The sequence below is a fragment of the Lygodium microphyllum genome, chromosome 18, assembly GCF_053477565.2.
Source record: "Lygodium microphyllum isolate KBCC chromosome 18, Lygodium_microphyllum_v1.1.10, whole genome shotgun sequence".
Taxonomy (NCBI): domain Eukaryota; kingdom Viridiplantae; phylum Streptophyta; class Polypodiopsida; order Schizaeales; family Lygodiaceae; genus Lygodium; species Lygodium microphyllum.
This window is the reverse complement of record NC_141152.1, coordinates 31349427-31362525: the sequence shown is the minus strand read 5'-3', so window position 1 is coordinate 31362525 and position 13099 is coordinate 31349427. Positions and strand designations below refer to the sequence as shown.

The 13099-nt window shown below is 40.4% G+C and overlaps 1 pseudogene; it reads left to right on the top strand.

Moving 5' to 3' along the window:
* The first annotated feature begins 990 nt into the window (after positions 1–990).
* Positions 991–2015, top strand: LOC148020722 (peroxisome biogenesis protein 12-like; annotated as a pseudogene).
* The last annotated feature ends 11084 nt before the right edge of the window (positions 2016–13099 follow it).

Sequence of the window (13099 nt, the reverse complement as noted above, 5' to 3'; positions counted from 1 at the left end):
TGTGTAATATATACATCATGAACATATGCGTCATGCTACCCAAAAGAATATTGATCATACATATCATGTTGCCTCAAATAATTATGCTGATGCTGCTGCCCATGAATGAAATGGTTGATGATCCCCATAATATTGACCGTGGGATGAGACTGACCATCATAGAAATATTAATCAACATGTTGTCCATATTCACCAGCATAATGCTGCCCATGTCCATGACCTTGAGCATATACATGTTGCTATTCATACCAATGCTCATTGCACCCATAATCATAGTGATGCTATCCATAATGCCCATGCCTTCCAAGATTAACGTGTGTTGCTTTTGGTTGCTCATATCTAGGCTCTCAATCCATCTCTCTAGATATTTCACTGCTAAAATGAGTCGACTAACCTTGCTTGAGTAATGCAAGAATGTCAGTGTACATATGACAGGACAACTATCCTCCAATTATGTTTGCTTGGCAGAAAATTCAGAATTTCTCCTTGCAGTAACCTGCAAGTGTAGGAATGAGAGAAAAGAACTTAATCAGTTCTCAAGTAACTATGCCATCAAGTAACAATGCCATCTTCTATAGCATCTCAAGCAAAATTGTGATGATTGCTTGTGTTAGCCCATATTTCTAATGTGGATGAGACTTTGAACACACTGAAGTATCTTGATTGTGTTCAAAACTGTCAGAACAAACCACAAGTAAACCGTGATCTTATTTCTGTAGAGTTAGAAAGAACAAGGCCTATACAGAAGCTCTTAGATTTGCCCCATCTACACTATTCATAGTTGGGGCCAAATTCATAATATGCTGCTGTTAGAACTACTTTATTGCTATAGCCATGTTGATGTTGAAGTTGCTGAAGTTGATCTTTGCCAGTAAAGGAGAGCAATTCACTGTAGAACCATTCCAACCAAAGTCTGATCTCTGAACATCAAAAAACTTCATATAAAACCGTGACTTAGGCACCGAAAGCTTTGTTTCTAGTATCTCTGCAATGGCAGCACTGATCATCTTATTAGCTGTCCCCCCAATTCCACCTATAGATATTAGCTTTGCATATGCCACTGGTATAGAAGGTAACATGCCTACCTTCTTTGAAATAGTAGCAGCCCAACAATGCCAACTTAAGAATAGCTCTACTTTACCCTTTGGGGACTTTTGCCCAAAGGAGACCTCTTCTTCATAAAGTACCGGATTATAGTGATGACACCTTTGGACTTCTCATGTTTGTGGTTAAAGCCCATAGCCTATGTACAAATTATGCATCCTTTGCAAAGTCCCTGTATGGCTTATGAAAAAGACCAGTCGGCATAAAGATACCGGTTAATGATGAAGCTGTGGATAGGGCTTCTCTAACAAGGTGACGACGAATACTTTCACTATTGTATTTGGTTGACCTTCCTTATCTCAAATCCAAGATTTAGGGTTTGTATGATGCTCAAAGAGAAAGTATGCTTCAAGCTGCATCATGAGGAAGGGGAGATATAGACCAAATGGACGATGATTTGTTTAGCAGGGAATCACAAACAACTGAGGCCATTGCTTCTGAACAGGATAGTTATTTGCATCAGATTTTGATACGAAAGATGAAATCTGCTCTTATTCGACTCTATCCATGGATTCATACAGCTCATGAAGGTCTATCACTTGCATATCAACTGTTGTACCTGTCGGACACCGCAAGCTTCTATACACCAGCATTGCAGATCACGGGTTTACAAGTGTGTCGTGCTTTGTGGTCCTCAGTTAGCACAGGCTCTTCAGAGGGCGGCACTCAAGATGATCTACAATACTTTGGATTTTCCACAGATTGGTCTGGTAACTTGTGTCCGTTTGTTCAAGATGATGGAGTGGTGGTGTCAGTCTGCAGAAGAAGGAGTGACTTCTCCTACTATGTATCCAATGGTTTTGGCCACGATTTTTAGCTGCAATCCTTTAGGATATCAGAGGTGCAAACTCCATCCAGCAGAATGTTGGTGCCTATGTCCAACGTCGGCATGGCATATCTTGCTCAAGTAAACATTTATAGCCTTCATTCTGGTTAACAAAAGCTTGATACATCCATTACAGAACCTTAGAAGCCATTCTTAGCAGCAAACATGAAGAATAACGTAGACATGGACCTATTGAAGCCCCCAATGAGCAACGCAAGCTTTGCCTGCTGTCCACGTGAACTTGATGATTGAAAGGCAGACAATGTAGTGCCCTCTCTGCTCCTGGAGAATCAAGATGCAACGGATCAAGCTTTGTAAGTTACGAAGAAGGATCAAGCCACAGAGAGAAGATCTAAGACAAGAAACTCCATGAAAGCTTCAGCAGTTCGAAGAAAGGTAAAGTGAGCAACGAAAGAAAAGAGACTATTAGTTGTCTCCAACTCCAATTCCTTTCTCTTTTGGCAAGAAAGACTCCAAAATAGCCTCAGTTTGATGACAACCTATGAAAATGGCAAGAAGATTGCCATTTTTTGCCAAGATCCTCTACAATGTCTTCAACTATAGCCACAGTTAATTGTAGAAGTCTGTCCCAATGTCACTTGACACTCCAACCAAGATTTGTAACCACAGTTACTCGTTCCAACTACAAACAATGTGCTACTTTAAAGTAGCCTTTTTTTACCAAATTTTGTTCCCTCCTCCCCAACAACTCAACCATAGGAGTAGAAGCATGCCAAGTCCAAAGCACATTGTCATTTGGATTTATCTCCTTGCAATCTAGGTCCTTGATAGCTTTGGCTAGTAAGTTCCTCCATGACTTAATGAGATCCCTCGTCAACCCCAAGCTTTTGATGCAAAATATTATTCTAGAGATCACGATCTCTTGCGGTTGGATTCCTCCAAAAGCTATAACTCATAGTTTTTTATGTGAATTAGATCTTCCAGCACCACTACCCATGGAATTGAACCTTTCAATACCCTTTTTAAGAGCTTGGCTCTCATGACCACCACCTAAGTCTTTAGATCCAACAAATTTAGGCCCCCAACATCCTGTTAGCAATCATGTGTGTCTTGTGTGGTCATCTCCTACCTATGAGCCTTAGTTTAAGTCAGACGAGGACATTAGGAGCTGTGACATTGTCTTTGTCTATCAACTTATGTGTTTTAGACACATTAGGTGGAGGGCACATAAGTGCATTTCTTCTTGTGCACTTTTGGCCATTAGTGGTTTGACCACATTGAGGATTTTTCCTCTTTTTTAACCTATATATAGGCAGCCTACCCTCTGAGTTTCATTATCCATCATTGATCCTTCGTGATCAGACAACCTTCCTCATTCTCTCATCCCCCTATTACCGTCTAGCACCCACACCGACATGTAGAGCTACGTGTTGGGACTGACTATTGCAGTCTTGTACCTTCACCCATTACAGTCACATTGTTCCTTCTCTCTCCTACATTCTCTTTGTCTCCTTCTTCTCTTCATGTTCACTTTCATCTTTCCATTGCACACTCTCACATGGTATCAAAGCCATGCATAGGAGCTATAGATCTTGAAGAGGAGCACTTTGTTTGAGGCAGCCCTAGTATCCAACACTCATCTTAGGTGTAGGTGGCTCATTCTCAAGCAACAAACAGATACATGTCAACTCCTACGTTTGACAGTTGGATGTTCTTCTCTATCTTGGGCAGCATTCCAACATCCTAGGTGGCATGTTTTTCAAGCATTAGTACCAACAACCCTGCGTTTTCTAGTTGGGAGGCACATTGCAACATGGGAAACAGTTTATTACTATTGGGCAACTCTATCTACAAGTTCTAGCTTGTGTTTTGCTATAAGTTACCAACCTTAACTTTGTGTTTCTGGCTTATGGGTAGTCTATTGCTTTGGGCAACCTATTACAGATCCAGGTGGCCTTATCTACAACACTCAGGCAAGCCTTTTTACGTAGTGAAAGTCCCTTTCTTAGCTGGGCGCAACCTATTGGTGAAGCAATCAAAGTCTACATTTTAAGTCATAGGATTGCCTTCTCCCACTTGCCAAGACCTCCAAACACTGGTGGACAGTTGAACTGGCTCATTTTTTCTGATGTAATTCTTACTAGGCACTCTCTCTTTGCTAGGTGGCCTCTCTCTTAGCTAGGCAATAGTTTTTTTAAACTTGATTTGACTACATTTATTTTGCATCCATAGCATCCATATCTTATCTGTGTTTTGCAAATCTTCCCCTTTAGCTCGGCATCAAATCGTCACTCCTACCTCGAATACTCCCCATCTCCATTAGTCTTTTTCTGATTTATCGATTGACAAAACCCATACAAGTGGAGGACATTCCCATTGCAACTTCTTCTTTGTTTTCTTATTGTAGGTATTTCTTAAAGGACGATATGGCCAACATGTATGCTATGGGGGATCGTGTGGTTTGGGATCATTCAAATCAACCACCATCTTATTACTCTTTCCCATTATATTCTTCCAGGGCTTCTAGTCCCCAATTGGCATTGATGGCATCTCCTCAGTAAGTGTTGTCCTACCCTCTCTCTCCACATCCGACAAGCTAGATGGGACAAACTACCCTCTATGGTTGGTGTTACATGGAGTGTCTCCTCAATGATTGTGACCGGAGGAGATTCGGGATGAGCTTTCATTCCTTGATAAGTACAAACATTTCTTCGGAGGACCTAGCTGTGACACTTCTCTCACATCTTCCATCACTGATATATGATGTGTTCTACACAAGACTTCTCACTTCTCGTAGCTAGGAGATTCTCATTTGGGAGGAGCTTGTTCGTTGAGCAAGATGTGCATCACCATGAGATAGATTCTTATAGAGCCCATGCACATGGTTGTGTTTACGCGGCTTTATCTACAAGTACTAGACAAGCCAAGAAGAAGAAATGGAAGTGGAACGAGTTGGAATCATCTTTCGACTCTAATATAGATTTTGTGGGGAAGTATAGAGGATATCCCTTGTGTCCTCAATGTGGGAAGACCCCCCACCTCAAGGAAAAGTGCTAAAGGGTATTCACCTTCATCTGGGAGAGAAGGGTGGATCTACATTGGAGCCTTTGTCTACCTCTCCTTTGTCACCCGCTATTACCACTAAGTCAATGTTTCTACACATTTCTCAGGTGGAGGAGCCTTCTCTTCAACTGTCTCACGTTCTCAGCATCCTTGGCTCATTGCCAATGGTTCCTTGAGTCATATGACTCCTCGAGGTGATTTGTTATAGGATCTCTGTCCGTTAGAGGATATCATTACTTCTTGTGACATTTCTTTGGTGCCTGTTAGTGGTGTTCGTACCTTGCCTCTATTGTCTGCCCATCCATCGAGCTTTGTTCTTAAGGCCCTACATGTTCATGACTTCGGCTTTCCTCTCCTCTCCGTTTCTAGCCTTCCTAAACTCCAGACCTACATTGTCTTCACCAAGCCACCGGACATCTTTGTTGAGGATTCTTCTATAGGAGCCACTTTTGTGATAGGTTTGCCGGAGCATAGGCTATCTATGCCCCATTCCCCTTCCATTGTGTAGGGCACTCCAAGGTAGATTTCCCTTACTACCCTCATTCTCTATTGTGTGCCATCTATTCCATAGGTTCCATCCCATCCCTCACCACCTCTTCTAGTGGTTCCCTCGTACGTCCCATCGCTTTCAAAGGGGAATGATATTGGAAATGTGGCTGTGGATTTCCTAGCCCTTTGTGTTTCAACAAGGGCTTCCCAAGATCGTGAGGAGTTTCTTCAAGGTTTCCAATGTCCATTGGGCCTTTCTTTTGTGCCGGCCATCCCTTTTCTTCATCATCGAGCCACCATTCCATGCCGCTTGGCCCTTGGTCCCTATTGTTTTTGTGCATCTTATGGCATGTTTGATAGTTACTATCATCTCCTAGTTGGGTTAAAGGCTTGGCTCACCCATTCTCGATTGGAGTTTTCTAGCTTGATCTATTCAGGGCCTCTCCATTTCCATTGCCCTTTTGTGGCCTTCCATTTGATCAAATTTTTATATGGAGAGGGGGTCTTGCTCAGCTTGCTTTCTTCATCGAGACTGACTTCATTGGCATTGGCACTCTTCCTGCCACCCTCAGATCAGCATCCCCTTTGGCCTTCTGCCACATCCAAGATTTGAGAGGGTGTGTTAGCAATCATGTGTACCTTGTGTGGTCATCTCTTGCCTATGCGCCTTAGTCCGAGTCAGACAAGGACGTTAGGGGCTCTAACATTGTCTTTGTTGGTCAATTTATGTGTTTTAGGCACTTTAGGTGGAGGGCACATTAGTGCATTTCCTTTTGTGCACTTTTGGCCATTATTTTAGTAGTTTGACTACATTTAGGGTTTTTTTCACTTTTTCACCTATATATATATAGGCATCCTACTCTCTCGCTTTCATTATCCATCATTGATCCTTCGTGATCAGACAACCCTCCTTATTCTCTCATCCCCTTGTTTTACCATCTAGCGCCCACACTGACACGTAGAGCTACATGTTGGGGTTGACTGTTGGAGTCTTGTACCTTCAGCTATTGCAATCATATTGTTCCTTCTCTCTCCTATGTTCTCTCTGTGTTCACTCTCTTCTTTCCATTGTGCACTCTGTTAACCCTCAAACGAACGAAGGTGAAAAATCCGGAAAAGCTAAAGCAGAAGACAAAGACAAAGGCCAAGGCAAAGAGAAACGAACAAAGGTGGAAAATCCGAAAAAGCTAAAGCAGAAGACAAAGACAAAGGCCAAGGCAAAGAGAAACGGAAGACAAAGACGCACAAGGAGAAGAGTCCTAAATAAGGGAGAAAGGCGTACAAGGAAAGGCGCAAGTCAAAACTTTTGTAAAAGAGCACAAGCGCATCATGGTTTAATTCAAGGAGCGCCGGGCTCTCACCCGTGCAATTTGTAAATGTAGATGGGCGGTGGAAAGGTAGCTAGGAAGATAGAAGGACAATGGGAAAAAGGGGCCTAGGCTATAGCCGGCCATGTAAAAAAGGGAAAAAGGGGATGACCGCCCAAAAGGGATTTAGGGTTTTGTATATAAAGTTGAAAAGTGAATGAGAATCTCATTCTTGTGTGTGGCCAAAAGTAGCTCTCCTCTTCTTCTTCTTCTTCTTGTTCTTGCTTGCTTGAGCTTGTGCTTGAGAGAGGGAGTATGAGAGTGTGAGGGAGTGAGTGTGTGAGGGTGTGAGGGTGAGGGACCGAGGAGGAGAAGCTCTCCATCTTCTCCTCTCTTCTTCTCTTCTCTTCTCTTGCTCACGGCAATGGAGCTCGGAGCGTGGAGCTTGAGGATGGAGCTTGCTTGAAACTTGCACTTGGATCGTGGAGCTACCGGAGTGCACGGGAGAGGAGGTAACTCGAACGGCATGGAGGTAAGCTCACTACACCCGTAGATATAGATGGCGCGTCGACTATGTGAGAGGTAGCCATTAGTGCTCGGTTGGAACGCTTGAACAATAAGCGGTCCGTGGATCTTGGCGGTTGAGCGAAAGCTCCCACACACTCTCACATATCCACACCAATCTTGAGCCTTTCCAAACCAATTGGAGCAACATATTTTAGATTTCCAAGTTTTCCCTATAAGCATGTCAATATGAGAATCTATATTGTTCATGCAAGCATCACTTAGACATATCAAAGGCAAGTAAAACCTAAGCACGGGAAAGATGAAAAAACTGAGAATTTTCAATCTTATATGAAAAGGCCATGCAATAAGATTTCTGGCATTAAATTTTCCCTTGAATTTATTAAGTTCCCAATCGATCATGTCCATCTCATAGACATCAATGCCCATAGGAAATCCCAAGTATCTAAAAATGTTCACTCTTATGATGACCTAACCTATCCATCTCAAATTGAAAAGAGTGTCTTCAATCTCACACGTATTAAATCTAATTTCTACAAATTTAACTTTTAGACCCACCACCTGCTTGAAAACTTCTAATACTTGTAGAGCTTTTTCCACGTTCTCCTTATTGGCTTAAGCTCTCCTATATCTCAAAATAAAGGATGGGTGGCCAAAGCAAAGAGGGTAGGACTCAAAGGACATCCCTGCCTAACCGTACTTTTTATAGTAATTGGATCAAGTGAAGTACCATTCAAAAAGCTAGGTAGATTAATTATCTTCTCATGGAACCCCATCGCATTGACTTCTTGATAAAACTCTAAAGCACTTTGTCAAATGCCTTTTCAATATCAACCTATAGCAAGACCACTTTCTACAACAATAGCATGATCAATGGCAATCATGATATTCAAAACATTGTCCAACTCCCTTTTACAAACTACAGTAGAATTGTGGGTTCTAATACTTCCTAATCAATGGAACCAGCTTAATTGCAAGTTCTTTTGCCAAAATTTTATAAGTTGCTTTAAGTAGTGATATTGGTCACCAATGTTGCAATGAGCTGCACACCTACCTAAGCATTAATGCAATAATACTACTACTCTAGGACTGTGTCATCTTCCCACTACTCCAAATTTCATTGACCATATCAATGAGAGCACCTTCGATTTGTGGCCACACATGTAATAGCAACTCTATAGTAATGGCATCAGAACCTAGGGACTTGCCTCTCACCAAACATTTTAGGTTTTTATGCAATTCTTCCATATTGAATCAACTAATTAGATGCATGTTTTTCCTCTTCAAAATCACAAGATGAACACACTTAAGTATCACTTCCCATGCATTAGGGTTGCTACCACCTACATGAGATAAGTGAGACTGAAATGTCTTCCAGATTTAACAATATCTTCAAGGTTGTCCATCTTTACATTGTCTTCTACTTGAATCATAGAAAGATTTTCCCTGGCACGCCTCTTGACCAAGCAATCTTTGGAAATGCATTGGATATCTGCAATAAACCTCTTATTAAAAAGGATGCTTAACTTCTTCATCTCACTCTCTACTACTGCAAGATGTAGCCCTCATCGACTCTTAATTTCTAGCTATAAAACACCTAAATTTGATACCATATGTGAAAGTTATGTCTAAAATATGATAGTTTGTCAAGCTACTATAGGTATCCATGACTTCTACAACATGCTTTGTATCCACTCGAAATAAATAAAATGAGTGCTTCTTAGCTCAATAAGCACTCAACAAGGCTCAGTTAAGCTTCGGGAAGCTCTCAACAAGTGAGGAGTAAGCTAGAACAAGTCAAGAGAAGAGAAGACTCAATGCATACCTCGAGAGAAAGAAACAATGGTTGCCATGAAACCTTGAGTTGAAGATTTGAATTCGGGCTAAAGCAAAGGATGAAGAAGCTTCTAGAATGGTTGATTGTGATACCAGTTGAAAGGTAGAGCTTGAGTGGAAGCACACAAGTAGAAGTAAAAGCTATGGTAGATGGAGTAAGAGAGCAAGAAAGAGAGACACCGTATGTGGAAACTCCAAGAGTAAGAGAGCAAGAAAGAGAGACACCGTATTTGATTCCACACAGTTTCCTATTCTCTATTTCACGTAGAACAAAATAGTTCTACTTTGGACAGCGAATAGTAAATTCCATCATGCATGTTTGATGCTTCGAGGATGCTATTATTTTGGTGCCTGGATAGTATAGTTATACTTTTGGGACTAATTTAAGCTTGAAATAGCTCAGATTTCACTGCCATTTCAATGTTGTAGTAACATGGTAGCAAGGATTTATCGATGAAAAGCTTATGTGTAATGCTCATTGATGCTTTATTACAATGTTTCATGAGTGGTGTTCAGAGACAAGCATCTCACACAACCCGAAAACAAGACAACAAGGAGTGCCAATGAAGTAATTGACTTTGTCTAAATACTACATTAAATAAGAAATTTTGATAATTTACAACCAAAACACTAGCAAAATTGATACAAAATATACAACAACTATGCCTCTTATAGCCCTAACACATTGTAAACACACAATGTAGAGTATCAAAGTAAAGAATGTGAGCTCGAAAAAGGTAACTACACAAAATCTTCTACCTCATTCGGGTTGTGGTTATACAGCCTGAAGCATTAGGCTTGCTGAAGTTTGACAAACTAAACTTCCTGAAAGCCCTTCATTCCACACTCAGCTTGCCACTTTAAGCACACTACTTGTCTTCCTTTCGTTGCTTCGGAGCATGAGAACATGAGTAAGGTGTTCCATTTGATAAAGATAAAGATCCATTCCAACACTATGGTAATTACAAGAAGGCACCACTAAGTATAAAGCTAGCTTCGGAACTATATTGTCCCTTTGAAGACAACACAAATAATCCTACCAAGTCCTCCGAAATCAAATCGGTCCGTGTGCTTGACATGATGTTGTGTGTAGCCATCAAGTCTAGCACCTTCCAAACTTCAAGAAGCTAATGCCATCTCAACTCCCATTATATACATAGCAAGAGCATGAATACTAGAGACTTCCTCCCCACAATAGAATGCTTCCTTCCCCTTAACAATTTGATCATTCCACCCAAAGTATCTCGATAATGAGAAAAACCACCATGCTGAGAATTTCGGTAGCTAGATACTGCCTATTTCCCAACCTGATTGATTTTTACTTTCACCCTAGCCTTCATAAGTCATGCACTTGGTACAAAACTTGCCAATTTCTTGGCCTGCTATTGGTTGGCACCCATCTCAATATACTTTTGCAAACACACCATATTATTGGCATACTCCAAGGGGATGGACACTCCTCACCTCGACAATGGCTGATCCATCCAATCGTTGTTCACACCTCCGATCAGCCCTCTATATACTCTTACAAGAAAAACCCACCATAATATCCTATATAACTTCATAACTTAAAAGTCCTTTCAAAAGTTTTAAGAACTTTGCAACATGCTCTCTCTCCTCTTCTACTTTAATCCCTATTTTCTCAAATGTACTTACTTTGATACCATGTCACGTTTCCTAGCATTAATATGCTTTCAAAAATAAACTCCACACTCAATCATACATGACTTCAAGAAGAAATGTGAAATTGGATCCATGGTATGCAATCATACAAGCAATGCTTCACACGAAAAGCTGTATGCACCAAAAAAATAGTGCCTAGACTATCTAAATATACTTGTGTGTCATGCAAAATGCAAACATGATTCCTTGTTTACATTATGATTCTTAACCTCACCTTTCAACACTCAATGGATGGTAAAAAATGTTTCACTCCACTCCACCCTCCCAAAATCTCACGATCACACAAGAAACAATTGTCCTTAAGATGTTGACCAGGTAAAACAACCCATCTCACAACTATAGGCATCCTTCACAACCCTCAAACTCGTCCAACCATCTTTCCCACTCCTCCTAAGGTTTCTATTTTGATGATGAATATCCCAACTCTCATGCGTGCAATAAACTATGCATGCACAATGAAGGTGCTCTCTCAAGTGTGTGTGTGTGTATCTGAGATTTATTGCATATAGCTACAGCGGGCATCATGCCATGCTAGTGCTCAATGATTGTGCAAAACGTACATCAACCCAACCCTTGGCCAAGAAGTTATTGATAAAATTGGAAGTCGACCCCTGAGTGCAATGTATCTAACAAGTGCAACGTAAAGTGCTCGTAAACCCATAATCCCCGTTTAGTGCAAGGATATCGACAAGAAAATGTACCTGTTTCAATATGTTCAGTGGCTACCATCTAAGTATTGCTCCAATCTATCCAAGAAAACACCAATCTCAACCAAGGCTATCAAGTTTTCAAACTCAAAAAATCCAAAATAAGATGACAAAAACAATTCTTGATCTAGACAAACACAAAAAATCCAGCTACAAAACAACAAAGCAAACAATCACACCAACAGCTAAGCTAACAAAAATTCTACCTATCGAATGTTTTTCTTGAGGTTTTCAATTTACTCGAAAGCCCTCCCCCTAGTCTGCAAGCATTCATGCACAACATTTGCTTTCATAAAATGACAAAACATATCATCAAACTCAAAATCCAAGAAAATTAATGTCATATTTCTCTCAAGCAATTCCTCGGTGAACACACAAAAAATATCCATAAAATTCTCTTCAAAATCAACTAAAGTTGCCAATCCAAATCCCTCAAAACAACCCACACACTGCCATCATTCACAACAAGCAACATATCCCTCCCATCCGCCCTAAGAGAAAGCATGAACAAGATTTCAACCCTTTCTGTATTGCCAAATTCATTTCCATCCACAAAGACATCCAGACAATCTGCAAAATCATTAGAAAATGTTAGAAAAAATCTCCCATTACTACAAAATACTCAAATATACTATCATTCACATCAAAATGAGTCCCCTCCTGACTCTCAACACTACAAGAACAAAAGACATTAAGACATGGAGTCTCTCTAAGATAGCCATTCAAACTAAAACATGACTCCAACTCTTCTACTCCACAAAAACAATGGTCAACCCCTTCTATAACATCCCCACAAACATTCTCTCTAGAATCTTCACAGAAAGCTTCAATACCAAGCAACAAATTAGGTCCATAGACCTCTTCGAAATTTCCAACTCTCCAGTCCTCTCTTCAACTTCCACCTTACAATCTCTTTCAAACTCTTTTTCCTTAGTTTTAGATCTCTATTCCCTTAATGTTTCAATTCTTTTCAAAGCCTTTTTCAAATTTCCTTTTATATTTTCATATGTGTCAATCTCAAGATCCTAAAAATCCCAATCATAATCATCACAATCATATCAAAAACACTAGAAGAACTTACAAAAACTACAAGACCATCAGATGAAGTTTTTTCTTTATCATTGTTGCCTAAATCAACTATACAATCATCCACACAAATATTAAGAAGCATGAGGTCAGATCTACTCAAGGCAACATCAACAACTTCAAAAATGGAAGCCTCTCCAGGGCTACTCAAACCATCATTAACCAACCCACAAGACTCACCAGACTCATAAACAACAACACCATAACAATTTGAGTTAGAATCCATAACCTCCACAATTTCTTTATCAGCCCCAATAACTAGAACCTCACTATTACACTCAACCACATCAATCTCTTTCGGTAACAAACCTGAATCCTTAACTTCATCATTAAATCTTTCAATTTCTAAGCCCTCCCTCTCATGATATTCTAGAAAACTCAAAAAATCCTCCTCAATGCTCTCTTCATGTCTCAAATAATCACATCTACCATCAAGAAATTCTTAACGCTCTTGTGTCTCTCCATTCCTCTCAAGATTTACTAACTCTACTACAATAGATGACACTTCTTGA